The following is a 19,455-nucleotide window of genomic DNA, read 5'->3' on the forward strand; positions in this document are numbered from 1 at the left end:
CAGCTAAGCGGTACTGGGCTGCTTGGGTTCATCACCTCCGAATCCTAGTGCTGTCGCCCGGGGCTCTGAGGTAAGGATTTGAGGTGGGCAGTGAGCAGCCTCTGATGATCAGATCTCTGAGCTACCTCTGTTGACTCCTTGCCTAAGCCTTCCATCCCGTTTTTCCCAAATAGCTATAACCCTCCCCATGACCATCAGCCGTAACCCTCTCTCTGATCCGTATCACTCCACACTCTCACTATTCCCACAGGGCATAGGCAGTTTCCTTTCCACAATTTATTAATGACACTGGACTTCACACATCCATCTACCGGCCAACACACGCCTTCTATGTATCCAGTGCTGTGCTGGGCCTGGGGATAGGCTGGGGGCGGGATGAAGTGAAGGGACGAAGCCAGGAAAACAGGCAAGACCCTGCTCTTACAGGCCCCCAAGGAGGAGAGCGGTGGGCTCATTTGCAAAGAGGACCGGGAGTGCGTGATCTTCCAGGACCCCAGCCACAGGGTCCTGAACAGGACAGGCTGGGGCATGAGGTTGTGCAGAGGTGTTGGGCTTGTTACACACCAGTTCTGGCCCAACCGGCCACCACTTGCATGGGATGGTAGTGCCCCCTGGTGGTTGATTCGGGGAACTCTTCACCAGCTGTTTTGAAAAGCTCTGAGGATTAAGCTCCCCTCAAGAACATCTATTTTTGGTTCCCAATTTTTCCATAATGAAATGCTAACAGGATCAGCCAAAAGGCTTCCCAAAGGACTCAGAAGCTGCCTGCCGAAGCCCCACATTCTCCAACTGCCTGCTCCCCGGGGGTTAGAGCTGTCCTTCATTCCCAGGTCCAATTTCTCCCTCCCATTCAGTTTGACTAAAGGGTCCTGGGGCAGCGGCCATATGTCCACTTTGCCGAGTGTGAGCCTGGCCTCAGAGGGAAGACCGTGTGCACATTCAGAGTGACGTGTTGGAAAGAACACTGGATCTGGGATCAGGAGGCTTGGATGCTCGCCCCACGTCGGTCGCTAACTAGTGATGAGATAATCAAGACAATAATAGATACCTTTATTCAGTATTTACTGAGTCAGGTGTTGCGCCGAGAGCTGACTGATCCGTACAACAAACCTCTGAGGTTGGGATTATTATTATTTCCATTTTATAAGTGAATAAATCAAGGCACAGAGAGGTTAAGTAACTTCCCCAAGCTCACAGAGTGTGTGGCAGAGTCAGGACTTAAGCTCCTGGCAGGATCCACAAATTGGTCTTTTTATTTTATTTTATTTACTCTTTATTTAACCGATATTTTTGATGTGGGCCATTTTTAAAGTCTTTATTGGATTTGTTATAATACTGCTTCTGTTTTATGTTCTGGTTTTTTGGCCATGAAGCATGTGGGATCTTAGTTCCCCGACCAAGGATTGAACCTGCATCCCCTGCATTGGAAGGTGAAGTCTTAACTACAGGACCAGCAGGGCAGTCCCCAGAGTGGTGCTTTTAAATGTCCCCCAGGGAATTGTGTTGTGGCGCCGTCTTCGGAATCTATGGGGTCCCATCAGTTCTAATATTCAAGGAGTCCAATGCCTTTGGAGGGTCAGGAGGTGAGGCGGTGATGCGGAAGAAGCCTAGGTTAGGTCCTCATCCCCGTGGGCGTACAGGTGTACCACAAGCCTGGCAGAAATGCCGCAGAGGGCAGGACAGTCCTCTGCCCACCGTCCTCTCAATCTGGAAATGGTTTGTGGGAGAGGAGAGGAATTGCCTCTCATGACATTCTTCTCAAAATTGGTGATGCCACACACGCTACTAATTCATAGATCCGTCACCCAGTTTATCGCGGTTCATCTAAAACCATTTGACATTGTGAAGTCGAGTCACTTGACAGACACTTACAGAGACCTACTACGTGCCAGGCACTGGGCCTGATCTTGAGTCTGCAGAGGTGAAGGGGTGGCATGACCCTGCCCTTGGGGGTCTGCTATCTAGAGGAGGAGACAGGCAACACACCTCAAAAAGCAGAACTCCCCCCATGACCATGCTCCGACGGTAGGGTGGCAGAGGGACCCAATTAGGCGGAACAGGCTGGGCAGGCCTCCAGGAGGAGGTGATGTTTAAACAGAGTCCAGAAGAATGCTTTTAGCCCATACCTCCTATCGGTAGGGGCTTCCCTGAGAGCTCAGTTGGTAAAGAATCCGCCTCCAATGCAGGAGACCCCGGTTCGATTCCTGGGTCGGGAAGATCCACTGGAGAAGGGATAGGCTACCCACTCCAGGATTCTTGGGCTTCCCTTGTGGCTCAGCTGGTAAAGAATCCTGCCTGCAATGCAGGAGACCTGGGTTCGATCCCTGGGTTGGGAAGATCCCCTGGAGAAGGGAAAGGTGCCCCACTTAAGTATTCTGGCCTGGAGAATTCCACGGACAGTATAGTTCATGGGGTTGCAAAGAATCAGACACGACTGAGTGACTTTCGCTTTCTATTGGTAGAGGAGTCTCACCGTTTCCTGTGTAATGAGCACTTTAAATGCAGAGGATTCTGTCCCAAGACAGGGGTGGGCAGTTCCCCCCATCGGCCAAGATGTCCCTCCAGAGATGGAAATGTTGAGCTTCCTTTTAATATAGGATCTCAAACCAGGGGGCTGTTTGGGGGTGGGGAGGTAATGGGTCCAGGAGCAGACAGTTCAGAATCAGAAAAGTACCCCCCACCCGGGTCAAGGCCATGAGATTGGCTGACTTGGTTCTGACACTCAAGGGGCATGACCCACAATCCAGCCTGCAGGGAGGGAGCTTGTGGTTTCAGTGTGTGTGTGTCTGTGTGGTGTGTACCTACATGTGTGTATTTGTGTATCTGTGTGTATATCTGTTTCTGTGTATGTACACAGCTCTGTGTGTGGTGTGTATCTGTGTTTGTGGTGAGTGTATATGTGTGTCTGTGCATGTGTACATCTGTGTGTGTGGTGTGTCTGTGTGTATGTGTACATCTGTGTGTGTGTGACGTGTGTGCCTGTCTGTGTGTACCTGTCTGTATCTGTGTGAATGTATATATCTCTGTGTATAGTGTGTGCATATCTGTGTCTATCTGTGTGTATTGTGTGTGTGTACATCGGTGTGTGTGACATGTGTGTGCCTGTGTGTACCTGTCTGTATCTATGTGAATGTATATATCTCTGTGTATAGTGTGTGCATATCAGTGTGTGTAGTGTGTTTGTATATCTATGTGTGTATCTCTGTGTGGTGTGTGTATATGTGCATATCTGGGTGTATATCTACATGTGTAGCTGTGTGCATGTATATCTATGCATGTATGTGTGTGGTGTGTGCATATCTGCATATCTGGGTATATTTCTCTGTGTGTGCATATCTGTGTGTGTATCTATGTGTGTAGCTGTGTGCATGTACATCTATGCGTGTATCTCTGTGTGGTGTGTGTATACGTGCATATCTGTGTATATCTACATGTGTAGCTGTGTGTATGTATATCTATGCATGTATCAATGTGTGTGGCGCGCGTGTATATCGATGTGTGCACACACACGCGTGCAGGAGAACAGGTTTCCCCTCTCGGTGCTCTGGTCTCCTCTCTGTCCGCCTTCTGAGGCGCCGGGGCTGGGACTGGCACGCAGCTTCTGGCTCTGGCGGCGGCTCGCGATTCGCCTCTCTGCCGGTCGGAGGCGCTAGAGGGAGCCCGGCTCGCCTTGCTCCCGGTCCGGCCCGCGCGCCGCGCGGCTGCCCGGCCTTCTCCCCGCGGGAGCCGGGCTCCTCCCCGCCGCCGCAGCGAGTCCAGGCTGCAGGACCCGCGTCGTTCCCCCGCCCGCCACCCCAGAGAAGGCCCACCAGCCGACCCGCCCCCGCTTCAGACGTCTGGGCCCAACCCTGCCCGGGCACCCCTGCTCCTGGGTTCTAACAGTCCCGCACGCTGCCCTCCCTGGGCGTCCCGCGGCCGCCACCTCCCTGATACACGGTTAGGGTCTCCTCACCGGGCTCAGTGGGCCCAGCCCCTGTCCTGGCCTCTGGGGGCCTCTCGTGCCATGGAGCGCGGGGCCCAGGAACGATCAAAAGCAGGTTTTGTGCCCCCTACAGGTGGTTATTAATTGCTCCCCGTTGAGAAAGACGGGCCAGCTTGTCCCGGAGAGGTCACCGGGTCTGTTCTCAGCTCCTCCCTGCGAGGACCTCCACGTGTCAGGGAGGAAGGACAGGGAGGAGAGAGGGGACACGTGCCACCCCTGCTCCAGCCTCTCGCACACCCACCCCATCCCACCCTCCGGCCGGCTGGCCTGTTCCGCCCACAGAGCGCTCTGGGGCCCGGGCTCCTCCCGAAGGTCCCCGTGTCACTCAGACCTGGGTGGGAGGACCACCGAGGGCTCGGGAGGACCTCCGCAGGACAGAGGCACAGGGTGGCCGCCGGCCCCGCGCGGTCACCCACCCCTGCGACTGACCCATAGGGCTGGCCAGCCAGCAGCTGTGCCCGGACTAGGTAGAGACCCATCTGTTCCTGCCTTGGAAAATTCCAGAAACTGAGCTAGCTGAGGGCGCCGCGGGGAGCACGCCTGAGATGACCTCCAAGTGTGAGGGAACCGAGGTGGAAGCTGGGCAGAGGGGAGCCGGGGGCAGGGCACTCCGGTGCCTCTGGGGGAGGGACAGAGACTGGCTCCTGGAATCCTGGGCCTTTCTGTTTCCTTTTCTAGGAAAGCCTTTCTTTCCCAGAAAACCTCTTTTGCTGTAGTTACTTGGCTGAGTCTTTGTTTCTCGCTTCCAGAAAAGCCCAGGAGGTGCAACCTAAGGGGAAGGGAAGAGAAACTTCCCTGGGGGTCCAGTGGCTAAGACTCCAGCTCCCCATGCAGGGGTTCCGGGTTCAATCCCTGGCTGGGGAACTAACCTCACATGCTGCAACTAAAGCTCCCACACACGGGAGATGAAGGTCAAATATCCTGTGTGCTGCAACGAAGACCCGGAGCAGCCAAATAAATACTTAAAAAGACAAGACACCCAACATGTACCGAGGACCTCTATGTGATAGGCACCGCGCTGGGGGCCTGGGCCCACGTGTGACACCTGAGGTCTGGTTAGCATCTCCGGCTGCTGGCGGGGAGGGGAGGACAGTCTCAGACGAAAGGGTGGCCCAGAGCCAGACGACAGGACCGCACAGAACGGGTGGGACCGGTGGCAGGATGCTGGGCCACAGGCAGGAGCAACTGTCTGCCCTCATATATTCTTTCCTCTGGTCTAGCTCTTCCAGTTTTGAAGCCAGGGGAAATGCAGTTTCTCAACCAAAAGTAAATGAAGAAGCACTGCTGGAAATATAACTCTGTGGACAGAAAGACCAGGTGGTGTGGCATCAGGCTTCTGAGAGAATGGGGACATCCGGGCATGCCGCTCCTACCAGGCCCGGAACCTTTGCCGCTAGAAGAAATACAGGCAGCACTCTAACTGGAACCTGACCAAAGCTTGTCTGAAAGTGAAAGTCGCTCAGTCGTGTCCGACTCTTTGCGACCCCATGGACTGTACAGTCCATGGAATTCTCCAAGCCAGAATACTGGAGTGGGTAACCTTTCCCTTCTCCAGGGGATCTTCCCAACCCAGGGATCAAACCTAGGTCTCTCGCATTGCAAGCGGATTCTTTACCAACTGAGCTATCAGGGAAGCAAGCTTGTCTAATGCTCATATTTCCTCTGTAAAGCCCATTACAGCTCTCTTATGCTTAGGAACACCTGCTGGCACTTCAGCAGCTTCCTGGAGAAATCACCAACACAAAAGCACAAAAACTCTAAAAACACCACACTGATGAGACACTAAAAGGATTCTTGTTTCCAGTATGGGAGTTGAAACGAGAGGGCAGAGCGTCTCCTTGTGACCTTGGCTGGGAATGTTTCCCTGTCAGGCAGTACCAATTTCCACCACTTTGCATGTGTTCGTGAAGGACCATGAAAGAGCCCTGAGTGTTGATTTTGGGGGAAACATGTTTTAGAAAGAAGGTGAATTTGCAAGTGATCAATCTATAAGTAATGAGGATCGATTGTGTTTTCAAAGTTCTGTTGGCCCAGCGAGGTGCAGGATCTCTTGGTGACCTGCAGTGGAAGTTGGAAGGGAGTGGCGGGAGGCACAGAGGATACAGACTGAGGGTGAGGGTGCAGCCCTGGGGGGTCGGGAGAGCAGCGTGGGCCGGGGCCCATGGAGGGCAGGTTCCCTGGGCCTGGGCTGTGGCTTTTGCCCTCCACTTGGCACCTAAGTCACCATGAAGCTTGAACTTTTGCGCCTCCCCACAGTGGCTCAGTATTCAGAATTGGTTTCCCTACAGTAATCACATTTGCTGGGTTGCTCCCCAGCCTGGGTCACAGAGGCCCCCTTCACACCTGATTAGATAAAGTGGTGGCTTTGTGGGGCCAGGCCCAGGCCCTCACCAAGCCCCCAGACAACCCAAGAAGCCTCCCCACAGGGCTCAGGGCTTTGGGCTGTAAGAACTGGGGGGTTGCCTGAAATGGAGGGGTCTTCAAAGGCAGTCTCAGGTGGAGGGCCAGGACAGTACACTGGGCAGGCAGTGGAGACGTCTGCCTTGTATGAGGTGGAGTAACAGCCAGGGATGATGTTTTCAGAGGGGAAGGGGGGCGGGTATCTGGGGCTGGGAAGAGAAAGGCCAGGTGGACAGGCCAGGGAAGGGGTGTTCTGCAGCCACCAGCTCCCCTCCGCTGTCATGGACATCCTCCAAGGTCGCAGGCCTGGCAGTTGTGCAGAAGGTGCCTGGTTTTCAAAGAGAAAACTATGGAGTTGGGCCCGTGGTAGGCCAGAAGCTGAGCTCTCAGCGCTGGTTCCGTGGGGACCCCCACCTCCTACCTGGAGCCTACACAGGACAGAACATGCATGCCTGCCTCAGACACTCTGGGTGGCCGTGTCCCCCAGGTCCAGCTGAAGCGGGGGTGGGTGTGAGCAGAAGGAGCGCAGGCCCTGGGTAGGGCCCAGGAGATACCGATAAACATGCCATCTTGTTCTCTGTGAGGACGAAGCTCATCTCACGCACGTATATTTTCCACAAGGCCCATCATAGCCCTCGTGTGCTCAGGCCACCCGTCTGCCCTGCCCCTTGCTCACCGCCTGACACAAACAGGGTGGAGGCCTGACCAGCCGGTTCAGGGAGAGTTCACGCTTGAACCTGCTCACTCCTGGGAGCTCTGAGTCCAGGCTCCGAGGAGCACGTGGGTCCTGGCCAGGCCGTGCTGGGGAGTGGCCTCAGGTGGCTCCAGGGGCCCAGGGGATGAGCGGGATGTGAGGGTTGGAGGATCTTGGAGCCAAGCTTGGGTTCTGAGATGAGCATTGCACTCCAGGTGTGAGAGTCAGGCCTGCCCCACAGACCCCTGGGCCCCAGCTGGGCCTCGGCGAGAGGCTCAGGCTCCTGACCACCTCTCGGGTGGGGGGCAGGGTGGTAGCCCTTCTGGGAAGCCCTTGTCACTGGGTTACTGCAGCTCCAGGGGTTGAGGGGGTCTCAGGGGTGGAATTCTTACTCAGAACCTCTCAGGAAACTCCTTGATTTCATCTCTCAGGGTTGGTGTCACTGCTTCTTTTCAGAGGGTTTAATGTTTACAAGCTGTGACAAACCTAGACAGCATATTAAAGAGCAGAGACATGACTTTGCCAACAAAGGTCTGTCTAGTCAAGGCTACGGTTTTTCCAGTGGTCATGTATGGATGTGAGAGTTGGACTATAAGGAAGGCTGAGTGCTGAAGAATTGATGCCTTTGAACTGTGGTGTTGGAGAAGACTCTTGAGAGTCCCTTGGACTGCAAGGAGATCAGACCAGTCCATCCTAAAGGAAATCAGTCCTGAATATTCATTGGAAGGACTGATGTTGAAGCTGAAACTCCAATACTTTGGGCACCTGATGTGAAGAAGTGACTCATTGGAAAAGAGCCTGATGCTGGGAAAGATTGAAGGCAGGAGGAGAAGCGGACAACAGGATGAGATGGTTGGGTGGCATCACCGACTCAATGGACATGAGTTTGAGTAAATTCTGGGAGAAAATGAAGGACAGGGAGGCCTGGCGTGCTGCAGTCCATGGGGTCGCAAAGAGTCGGACAGGACTGAGCAACTGAACTGAACTGAATGTTTACAAGCTTGAAATCAATTGTTCAGTAAAAAATAATTCTCATTGATGACCGTCTTATTTCTTCTTATCCTTCCTCTGTAACAAGAATGATCCAGCTAAATGGATCCATTCCTTCTGTCTCTTCCTTCCTCCTTCTCTCCTTCGGTACTGGGGCTGAGTACAAGCCGGTTTCTCCCCCAACTGATGCCTTTGCTGTGGGTCCCCTCTGACCGGCTGCCCCACCCCCACTGTGCCTCTCACTCACCCCAACCGAACCCCCCAGCTCAGGGGACACCTGGGAGAAGTGTCCCCCTCTCACCCCGGGCACCAAGCACAGGCTGCCTGGCATTCTCCTCCTGGCTGAGGACTGTGACCTCGCTGCCCTCAGGGGTCTCCCTTTCTTCCCCCGGGCCTCCTGTGGGAGGACTTTTCCGTGGCCTCACGGGGTCTCCGTCCTGCCTTCACTCCGTGGCCCCTCACCAAGGTGCGTGATTGCACGCCCAGAGGAGCCTGGGTTTGCGTTTGCGGGATTTCTCTTTTGGACTTGTTTCTGCACCTGTGTGTGTCTGCACCTTCTACACACTCCCCACCAGACTGGGGGCTCCCCTACCCAAGGGCAGAATCCTTTCTCTTCTTCCTTCCTCTGGACCTTAGGGCTCCAGGTAGCATTTCTATGGGATAAGAATCCAAAAGCTGTCCCTTCCTCCTTGTCACCCTCCCCTGCAGCCTGGCACACCCAGGGAGGTCACCCTGGATGGGTTTCTGGGACTCTGGTGGGCAGAGAGGTGGGTTTCGTTGAACCAGAACAGGCAAGGCTTCCCCAAGGCAGGGAACACCCAACAAGCAGGGCTCTGGGGTGGTGTTTAAACCCGTGCAATGTGACCTACGTGTTCCTGGCAGGTGGCCCCAGGGCCTGGGGAACAAGGGGAGGCTTGGGTGGGGTGGGGGAGGCGGGACCGGCCTCATGGTGGTCAGTGTAGGTCCTCCTGTTTTAATGGGCTTGCAGTGGAAGAACATGCTTCTGCAGTCTCAAAACTTGGCAAACCTTCTGCCTATCCTAAGCCCATAGCTCTCCTCTGTTCAAATGACCTTCGAGGTCCTCACCCAGGGCTGTGGGCTGGAGGCAGGTGCCCACAGTGGCCACGTCACAGCATGACTGCAGCCCTGAGCCTACTGCGTGTGGTCAGCTGGAGAGGGCAGTGCCCAGGGAGCCCGGAGCTGCGTGCACAGTGTCCTGAGCACCAGATCAGAAGGGTGAGGAGACGTGGATCAGGCTTCCCCGGCCCTCAGACACCGGGGGTGCTGGGGGGTCCCAGGAGCACCACATACACCAGGAAGTGCTGCTTTCTGAGGGAAAGAGCCCTTGCTAGGAGTCCAAAGGTATGGGCTTCAGTCCCACTAGCGGCCTGTGACCCCGGGGCCCCAGGTAAGTGACTCAGCCCCCTCACCTTGCAGATGGAGGTGGCGCCTCTGAACATTCTTGTGGGGTTACCTGTGGAGCTCAGGGTGTTTTGAACATTGTCTGGTGTTGTTCACATACAAGGTGCTTCTGTGGCTCCGGGCACTGTCCCCAGGTGAGAATGAAGGCTAGGGGGGTCCTGGGGCATTAGGGTCACCCCCCATTCCTGAGCTGAGTTTGACAGTAACCGGGGAGTCACCAACTCAGTCGTGAGCAGGGGTTTATTTGGGAGGTCGCAGCCAGACCCACCATGCTTGTGACAGTGTGGGTTTCAGGGCTTTTGTTGGGAAGGGAGTGGGTGTCCCTGGCCACCCTGAGGGGCTTTAGGGACAGCGGAGTTTTTCTGTTGGCCATAACACTGGGTCTTCCAGAGTCAGCCCCAGGACATGGATCCCTTTATCTCCACCCTCCAACCTGCGGTGCTAACCCCACCTGCCTGTCCTAATCCAGGGTGGTTGTGAGACCCAGCCTTCATCCCAGGGGAGGTGGGGCAGGATGTGGGCTGCCTGGCCAGGACTGTCAGCTGAGCCGGAGGCTGGAAATGGGGGGAAGCTTGGACAAAGGAGAGGTGGTGGGGTGGAAAAGACGTGGGTGTGGGACCAGGAGCCACACGGGGCCGTTTGAGTAGCTGCCGAAAGAATGCAAGATAACAGGTTTGCAGCCCAGAAAGGGAGCTGCGGACGTGCAAGTCCCTTTGTAGCCTGTTTCTCTCCCCATGCTAGCCCTCATCCTCACCTGTCCGCTCAGAGAAGGCCTGTCAAACTTACACAGAACCAGGGAGGCAGGAGAGCAGAAAGTCCCAAGCTGCACGTGTCCCCAGGGCTGCCTGGACCGTCAGGCGTCTTGGAAACATTTTTGTGTTACAGAGGTCATTGGTGCTTGCACGAAAAAACCATGCAAGGGATAAACAAATAGAGGAAGAAAAGGAAGCTTTTCCTCCCTGCCTGCCAAAGGCTCCTGGCCCCCTTTGAAGCCAGGCCCAATAAAATAATTCCTACTTGGCAAAACTAAATATACGCATTGACCTGTCTATATTCCTGTGGGTGTGTCCGTTGACGTGTCCTTCCGTGTGACAGTCCCCAGTTCTAAGTCCAAGCATGTGTCATAACAAACTCGGAGCGTGGTTTTCCACACATGTGGGCATCAATGACTGAAGCACCTGAAAGCAACGGGGCATCTCAAGCCAGTTCTCTTCGGTGTGGGCTGCATATTCGGTTTTATAAATTTGTGCTTGCTACAGAGTTTGCTTTCTAGTTATGCCTAGTTCTGGTGACATGGAGTCCGCTTGGGAATAACTGAGCCCAAACCAGTCAGTGGAGTTGGATGGATGACCTGAACCCAGAAGTGTTTTTTGAGGGGTGGGAAGAATTAGCAGAGTAGTTGGAGTGGAGACTCAGAAGCATGAAATGATTTGAAAGTCAAAAGGCCAAACTCTCCCCAGGTGTCTCTGCCCCTACCAGATACCACCTCCTTGGAGTCAACAAGAACCAGCGTAGAGCCAGCTCTGGGCTTCCCAGGTGGTTCAGTGGTAAAGAATCTGCCTGCAATGCAGGAGACGTGGGTTCGATCCCTGGATTGGGAAGATCCCCTGGAGAAGGAAATTGCAACCCACTGCAGTATTCTTGCCTGGAGAATCCCATGGACAGAGGAGCCTGGCGGGCTCTGTTGGATGTGACTTAGCAACTAAGCAACAAAACAGCGCCAGTTCTGTGCAGACTGTGTGACTTCAGGGAAGATGCTGGGCTTTCCCCGCTGGCCCCGGAAGCTGGTCTAAAGCTGCACTGGTGGGCTCCCTTCACCTCTGGCTTCAGCTGGATGAGAGGAGGGTGTGGCCTGGATGCCCTCCCTGCTGGACTGGGGCTTGGCAGTGGCTGATGTCTCTCCCAGAGGCCCTCGGCTCCTCGTGGGCAGCTGTCTCCTCCGGTCACAGCACACACCGGATCCCAGAGGCCTAAGGCGGCAACAGCCCCCTGCTTTGCAGGCTCTGGGTGCCCACCGGCCTTTGTGGGTCCCCCAAGTCTGCTCACACTTCCATACATTGTCTTTTCATCAGCCCCTGTTCAGCTGCCTGCAACACCACTGAACCCGCTGAGCTTGTTTCCCCATCTTTATGTTGGGGACCATGACAGCATCTGCCTCTAGAAACTGGAAGAGATGAGGAAACGGATTCTCTCCTAGAGCGACGCGAAGGAACGCTGCCCTGTCGACACCTTGGTTTAGCCCAGACACACTGATTTTGGAGATCTGACCTCTGGGCTGTAAGATGATAAACTTCCGTTGTTTCAGGCCACTACATTGGCGGTCATTTGTTACAGCGGCCACAGGATACTGCTACATGTGTCCAGGCCCCAGATAAGCAGTGACTGTAATAAATTCTGGGCTCTTCCCCAGCTCCAGCTGAACATCCCAGGAGCAGCTGCTCAGGGGCAACCTGACCGTGACCTCCCCGCACCTCAGTGTCTTCATTTTGGCCTAGAGGCACATGTATTTTTTTTCCGCCTGGGTGAAATGCTGACAACAAATTATGTCTCAAGGGTTTCAGACTCCAGTGTTACCCGGAGCCTGAGTAACATGGCAGCTCGCCTGAGTGGGATGGTGTGAAGCAGTGGGGAGTGGGGGGGCCTGTGGCAAACTGGAAAACTCACACCTTGCTTAAAGACATCAACTTTAGGACTTCCCTGGCTTCCCTGGTGGCTCAGATGGTAAAGTGTCTGCCTGCAATGCAGGAGACCTGGGTTCGATCCCTGGGTCTAGAAGATCCCCTGGAGAAGGAAATGGCAACCCACTCTAGTACTCTTGCCTGGAAAATTCCATGGACGGAGGAGCCTGGTAAGCTACAGTCCATGGGGTTACAAAGAGTCGGACACGACTGAGTGACTTCACTTTCACTTTAGGACTTCTCTGGTGGTCCAGTGGTTGAGAATCCACTTGCCAATGGAGTGGACATGGGTTCGATTCCTGGTCAGGGAAGACCCGTGAGGCAGCTGGGCCTGTGCACCCCAACTACTGAGCCCACGCTCTAGAGCCTGAGAGTTTCAACAACTGAAGTCTGCTTGCTCTAGAGCCCACGCACCAAAATTAGACAAAGCCCACGCACAACAGCACAGACCCAACACAGCCAGATAAATAATTAATTAAAAAAAAAGATATCCACTTTAAGTGACAGTAAGAGCAATAAATCCAGCCAAACAAAATCAAAGTCTTATCTGTCTACGTGGCTTATGGACTAGGACTTTGGGATCCCAGATTCACCTTCTAGTTTCACGGTGATTCCAAGGGGAGGTGCTCCACAGGGTAGGGAAAGGCCCTGAATGTATGAGGGCGATCCCTGGCTGCCCCTTGGAGTCACCCTCCCCCCACTCCAGACCTCTACCACATCTAGCCTCTGTTTCCTAAAAGGGGATTTTGATACAGAGTCTGGCGAGAGCCACTGGACCCGCTGGCTCGCTGGCATCGCCTCACCTCCATCCTTCCCCACCCGCACAAAACTCTCACGGTGCCCCCTGGAGAAGTTGGCCCATTAGCCCTGGGGCACAAGCTCTCTCCTCCCTCTCCTGCATGGGAGGACCTCGTATGGAATAGCCAAAAGTCTACTACTGTTGGGTCAAGCTCTAATCAATCCAAACCACAGGTTGGGGAGTAGGAGACACAGAAAAGAGGGGGCACTGTCCCCCCAAAATGACTAGAACAAAGATGTCCTGGTAGAGATCATGAGTTTTGGAGTCAGACAGACCTGGGTGAGTCCCCACTTCACCACATACCAGCTGTGTGGCTTCAGGAAACATTTGACCATTCTGAGCCTCAGCTGTCACATCTTTAAAATTGGAATAACATTAATAATACCTCTTCGCATTGTTGCTGTGAGAATTAAATCAATAACGTATGTGAGGGGTGGTGCCTGGCCTACAGGAGGGACTCTGCCCAGACTCCGGACCCGGACGACTTGGGTTAGAACTCCCTTTAGTGGTTGCGTGACCTTGGCAAGTTACTTCATGTCTTGTGAGGAGTTCTCATCTCCCACACGGATTCACTGGTGTTCTCATAGGGCTGTTGGGAGGATGAGGTCAAGGACTTGAGACCCTGTCTGGACTTCGTAAGGACTCTGTGAGTCCACGAATTATTTACTAGCTGTGTTCTCACATTGGTGGTTGTGTGTCTCCCGTACCTGGGGGGCCCTGGCATGTGTTTCCGGGATGTGAAGTGGAGAAGTCGGAGCCTGTTCCCTGGTTGTCAGGAGAGGCTGACCACATTCTACCCACACCTGTCTGTCTAGTTCCTTCCCCCAACCCTCACCCCACCTCCAAATCTTCCACCCTCTTCATCTCCTGCCCCCAGCTGCTGACTGTGACGTTCCCCAGACATCTCTCTGGTAGCCCCCGAGCCGGGGAGTTGCAGGGCCACTGGGCTCCGTGGTGTGCCTGGGAGGGACCTGGGGCTGCCCTCTGTCTGAGTAGCCCCGTTGTCACTGGAGAAGGCGAGCATTGCACTGCCCTCGCTCCAACGCGTGTGCACACGCCAGGCAGTCTCGGATGAATCATGTCCACATCGTGCTATTACTGGGCTTGTAACAGAGGCCCTGTGTGCTGGCTGGGTGTATAGTGTTTCTTTCCATTCCATGATTCAGAAAACATCAGTCACTCAGCCATGTGATTCCCTCATCTTCCGCCAAGGAACTGAGCACAGAGGTTTGCTGGGAAACCCTCAAAGGACAGGGGAGGGCAGCCGTGGTTGCCAGAAAGGGGACTGAGCTGAGAGAACTGGAAACTGGAGCTGGTGAGACCGTCATCAGGAAAAGAGCATCGGGGGACTCAGGTGTGAGGAGGCCAGAGACCTGCCCACAAGAGCAGCTGCTGCTAGATGAAGGGCCCTCACTCGGCTATACACTACCCCGGCCCCAGCAAAAATAATGATTCTTTGGCATGATTATAAATGTAAAGCTTGTTTATGCAAAAATTCTGATCAGCACAGAAAGCTGTAAAAAAGAAAGGACATACCTCTCACATGTTGCCACCAGACACAGTTTTAATCCCTTGAGACTTTTGGCACGTGTCTTTGTGCTTGGAACTGCCAGGTTCCGGCCCTCCAAGCTACTGGCCAGCCGGGGTCTGAGCCGGGCTGCCGCCCCAGTCCTGGGACACTGAGCTCCAAGTGCACTGGGAGATGGGCCGGGTCTGGGCTCCGGCATCTGGGTGCTAGTCTCAACTTGGTTGCATGCCCTTAGGCAAATCACTCTGAGTCCTATTTGTCTGTGCGGTTACAAATGGAATGATAGGGACCTCCCAGATGGCCCACTGGTTAAGACTCCACACTCCCAAGGCAGGGGGGCCTGGTTTCAATCTCTGGTCAGGAAGCTGAGGCCCCCACACACCACAACTAAGACCCAGGAAACTGAAAAAGTGAAAGTTGCTCAGTTGTGTCTGACTCTTTGTGATCCCATGGACTCTACTGTCCATGGAATTCTCCAGGCCAGAATACTGGAGTGGGTAGCCTTTCCCTTTTCTCCAGGGGATCTTCTCAACCCTGGGATCAAACCCAGGTCTCCCGCATTGCAGGTAGATTCTAGACCCAGGGCAGCCAAGTAGATAAATAAAACAAATATTTTAAAAAATAGGGTAAGAATTGGGCTGGTTTGTCCAGAGGATGAGACATATGAGGGGATATGAAAACTGTAAACCCGCAGAATCTCTTCAAATGGAAGGGACGGGCCTGCATGATGCCCATTCTCTTGGTGAGGCTCCTTAATCCCAGGGGCAGCCTTGAATCAGCTCTCCTACTCCACAGCAGAAATTGGTCTGCCCATGCTGACCAAAGGCCTTCCCCCCCACCCTGGACTGGCTCAGAGCAGGGAGCCTCAGGTTGAGATCCCCAGTCACGGCAGTACCACCTCTGAACACCAGTTGAGCACCAGAGAGGGCAAGCACGTGGTTCAGAAAGCTTCAAAACCTGGTTGTGTTACCAGTTTCGCATCCAGGTAACTCTCTTCCTTTATCTCCCTCACAGATACTCACTGTCACCCCAGCTGGGCCCATTCTCAGAGCCATTGCTGCTCAGAACCCTTGTTTGATTTCAGGGACCTTTGTGAATGTCCAAGTGTGTTGTATCAGTTTACACTGTAGCTGTAGTAAAATCCTTGTGCTTTTATGGAGGGACAGTAATGAAAATACAAGACCATTAGATCAGCTATTTCCAAACTACTTTTTTTTTTTTTTTTAAGATCTGTTTATTTATGTATTTGGCTGTGCTGCGTCTTCCTTCATTGCTATACTTGGGCTTTCTCTAGTTGCGGTGAGCGGGGGCCACACTTCATCACTGTGTGTGGGCTTCTCATTGCGGTGACTTCTCTTGGTGTGGAGAGCAGCCTCAGAGGTTACGGCACACAGGTTTTGTTGTTCCGCAGAATATGGGATCCTCCTGGACCAGGGATCGAACCCATGTCCCTTGCACTGCAAGGTGGATTCTTAACCACGGGCCCACCAGGGAAGCCCCTCCAAACTACTTCTTACATTCACCTCTGTAACACACTAAAAGGGCTTAGGCTGTTGGGATTATCGCCAATCTCATCTCACAGAATTGAGCTAAAGGAGGCTCAGGGGACATGTGTCTCTGAATAACATGGTATTTCCTTGTGACTCTGTTTCCCCAGGCCTCTGCCTCCCCGCCCCCCCCCCCCCCTGCCGAGCCAAACCAGTTCTGATCCTGTCTCTCCTGGTTCACACCTGTTTAGTCCAGCGGCAGGAAGCCCCGGGGCCAGCGAGGCCCTCTCCACATGGCTCCCCAGAGCGGGGCCCAGCACAGACCACTACAGCCAATCAATCCCACATTACGTCCCTAGGCACCTCTGCTCACAGACGGTCCCCAAGTGGATTCTGGAGATGGTGATCCTGGGTGTACATCCAAGTTTTTCCACAAAAACAAGACCTTCCCCGTTCATGTGTCTGGGCATTGACCTCCGTTTCCCTATGGAGGCCCTGTTCCCACGGTGGGTCCCCTGACCCTTTCAAGCTCCCTTGACCCCCATCCAGGAGATGACAGGGACGGACCACCTGCCTCCAGTCCACTCCCTCCCTGAGGCAGGGTTCCTTCTGTCTGCTGGACGCCCTGCAGCCGGGAGCCCTTGTCACACAAACTCGGCTGTGGGCCTTGCCTGAACAGCGGGACCCTTCCTATTGGTAGAGTCTCAGACTCAAGACCCCTCTCCAGCCCATTCTGATTTACTTGAACCAAACAGCCATGCTTCCTGACTGGAAGTAGCAAAGCAAGGACTCGAACCCAGGGCCTCTGACAACCACACCCCACATGGTCTTGTTCAGACCACAGAAAAAACAGAGGAGCCAGCATCTCTCAAAGCTGGCCTGGGTACGGAGGAAGTGAAGCCGAGAGGTGGGTGTGGGCCACCAAGAGGTGAGAAAGCAGTGGAGGACAAGGGGCCCTGTGGGAAGCAAGAGGTTTATAGGGGCAAAGTCAGTGGGTGACCGCGTAACAGATATTGGGAACGAACCAGGAGGGGCCCTGTGTGGCTCTCAGACGCACAGCTACCCTGAGGCTGCCCGGACGACTACTGTAACAATCATAACCATTACGGTAACGGCAGGCAGCACACAGTGAACTCTTACTGTTTGCTAAGCATGGGGCTCAAACGCCTTACCTGTATTACGTCATTTTACCCTCCCGGCAACATGATGAAGCAGGTGCTGTTAGCAGCTTCCGTCTCTCAGGTGTGGCGGCTGAATATTGGTTTGGTTGAACTACGTGCCCAAAGGCATTCTGTCATCAGTGGAAGACCTGAGAGGAGCATCACGGCTGTCTGATTTCATGTTCTAACTTTGATACTGATCCACCCTTCCCAGAAGGTGGGTCAGGACTGTCAGTTCGTTGAGAGAAGGTGAATGCATGACAGATGAGTGAGCACTTACCTGGCTTCAGCACAGGGAATCCCTGTGACCCCAGGGTCTGGGCGCCCTACAGGAGAAGGCTGTCTTCCCTGAATGAAGACCCAGTTTCAGGGCCCCACGGTGCACCGGGGTGGGGGCTTAGTAGGGTGGGACAGGGGCAGGGGAGGGGCCTCCAAGAAGCAGCCAAAGCAGGCCTGCTGAACCCAGGCTGGCTGGACCACCCGTCCGTCCACTCACCTGTGGGGGTCAGCGCCTGCCTGGGACGCAAGGAGGAAGTCCTACACATGGGTCAGGACTGGTTGATGAGACGCAAGGAAGACTAAATGATAAATTCATCAACTGGATTTTTAAAATATGGATCTTATAGTAGGATTTGAGGACTCCCCTGTAGCTTAGGGAAGGTAAAGAATCTGCCTGTGATGCAGGAGACCCAGCTTCAGTCCCTGGGTCGGGAAGATTCTCTGGAGAAGGGAATGGCAATCCACTCCAGGATTTTAACAACAAACATGCACTAGGAAAATATAGCTTAAGTTTGGCTCCAAACAAGCTGTGTTAATTCAAACAAGTACCAGGCTCACAGGCCTCAGAGTTTTGATGAGGCTCTGGTGAGTTAAGGCAGGTGAGGTGCTGGGTTGTCATCTGAGCGGTGTTTCTGGAGGCCAAGGGGCACAACCCGGCTCTGTGGCCAACAGGTTCCCTCCACGTGCTCATTAGCAACCACCCCCCACCCTGCCCCCGATCCATTATGTGGTGTAGACTGGCTGATGGGAACTCACTTTCATATTAACTCAAGCAAAACATGGGTCGTAAAACTCTTGTAAACAAGCATTGTGAAACCAGAGGAGAAAAATGTTTGGTAATATATACGTGGTTCTTAAACATTTTTGACTGAACTCACAGTAAGAAACACATTTTAGGAACTTCCCTGGCGAGCCAGTGGTTACGACTTCACCTTTCAAAGTAGGGGGTGTGGGTTTAACCCCTGGTCGGGAAGCTAAGATCCCGCATGCCTTGGGGCCAAAAAAACCAGAATATAAATGACAGAAGTGATATTATAACAAATTCAATAAAGACTTTAAAAATGGTCCACATCAAAAAATCTTTTAAAAGAAAGAGTATATTTTATATCGTAGTCAAGTGTGTGCATGCCTTCACACACAGATGCACACAACTAAAACAAAATTTCCCAAGACAATACTTAACCATACCACATGAAATGCACATGATACTGTAAATTGTAATTTCAGTTCAGGTGCTCAGTCATGTCCAACTCTTTGCGACCCCATGGACTGCAGCACGCCAGGCCTCTCTGTTAATTTCATTTAAATATAGCATGACCTGAGATGCGCTAAATTGGTCGTGATTCACTAATGTGTGACCACTCACGCTTTAAAAAACACTAGTTTTTTAAACTAGTTTTTTATTGCTCATGCTGATAGTGAGCAAAAGCAGCAAACTGAATAGTTCATCCACCTCGACTTCCTTTGAACATAAATTTCCCCGGATCAGAGGCTGTGCCCTCCCATTAATCTCACTGGGGAGTCTGCACCCATGAACCTCCTGCAAACACGGACGCTGGGGCAAACACTGGGACTCGAAGCAGAAGGGAAGGTTTCAGGGGAGAAGGCACAGGTGTTTCTCGTCTAGTTAATATTTCATTAGGATTCAATTAGGCATTAAATAACCTTCAGGGAGTGGGAAACAGGTTGAAGAGGGTGGAGAACAAGAAAGAAAACAGTTAAAGGCAAAACACTCCTCAGTGTGGTCCTGTGTGTCACTGGCGACCAGCACAAAGAGGGTTAAAGGGCAGGTGGTTCAGAGCAGAGCCTCAGGAGCCAGCCTCCCGCTCTGGCTCTGTCACCTCAGCTGTGTGACTCTGGCTGAGTCCCTCCGCCTCTCTGTGCCTTGATTTCTTCATCTGAAAAATGAGAACATCATAGTATTTAGTCGTTAGGGTTGTGACCTAATCAATACGCCAGTTGTTGACGCTACCCAGGAAGGCAGCTGACTTAGCCTCCCAAATTAGGCTCCAACTCCAGCCAGCTTCTCTGGTGGT

General features: G+C 53.5%; 1 long non-coding RNA gene across 1 annotated transcript; it reads left to right on the forward strand.

The window, feature by feature from the left end:
- The first annotated feature begins 9,291 nt into the window (after positions 1 to 9,291).
- LOC145504645 (uncharacterized) lies at positions 9,292 to 12,701 on the forward strand. Its single transcript, XR_014052347.1, has 2 exons — positions 9,292 to 9,474; positions 10,968 to 12,701. It is a non-coding gene; the product is annotated as an uncharacterized LOC145504645 (long non-coding RNA).
- Positions 12,702 to 19,455: the final 6,754 nt, after the last annotated feature.

The sequence above is a fragment of the Giraffa tippelskirchi genome, chromosome 5 (assembly GCF_054371585.1).
Source record: "Giraffa tippelskirchi isolate mGirTip1 chromosome 5, T2T-mGirTip1v1.2.pri, whole genome shotgun sequence".
Classification (NCBI taxonomy): Eukaryota; Metazoa; Chordata; class Mammalia; order Artiodactyla; family Giraffidae; genus Giraffa; species Giraffa tippelskirchi.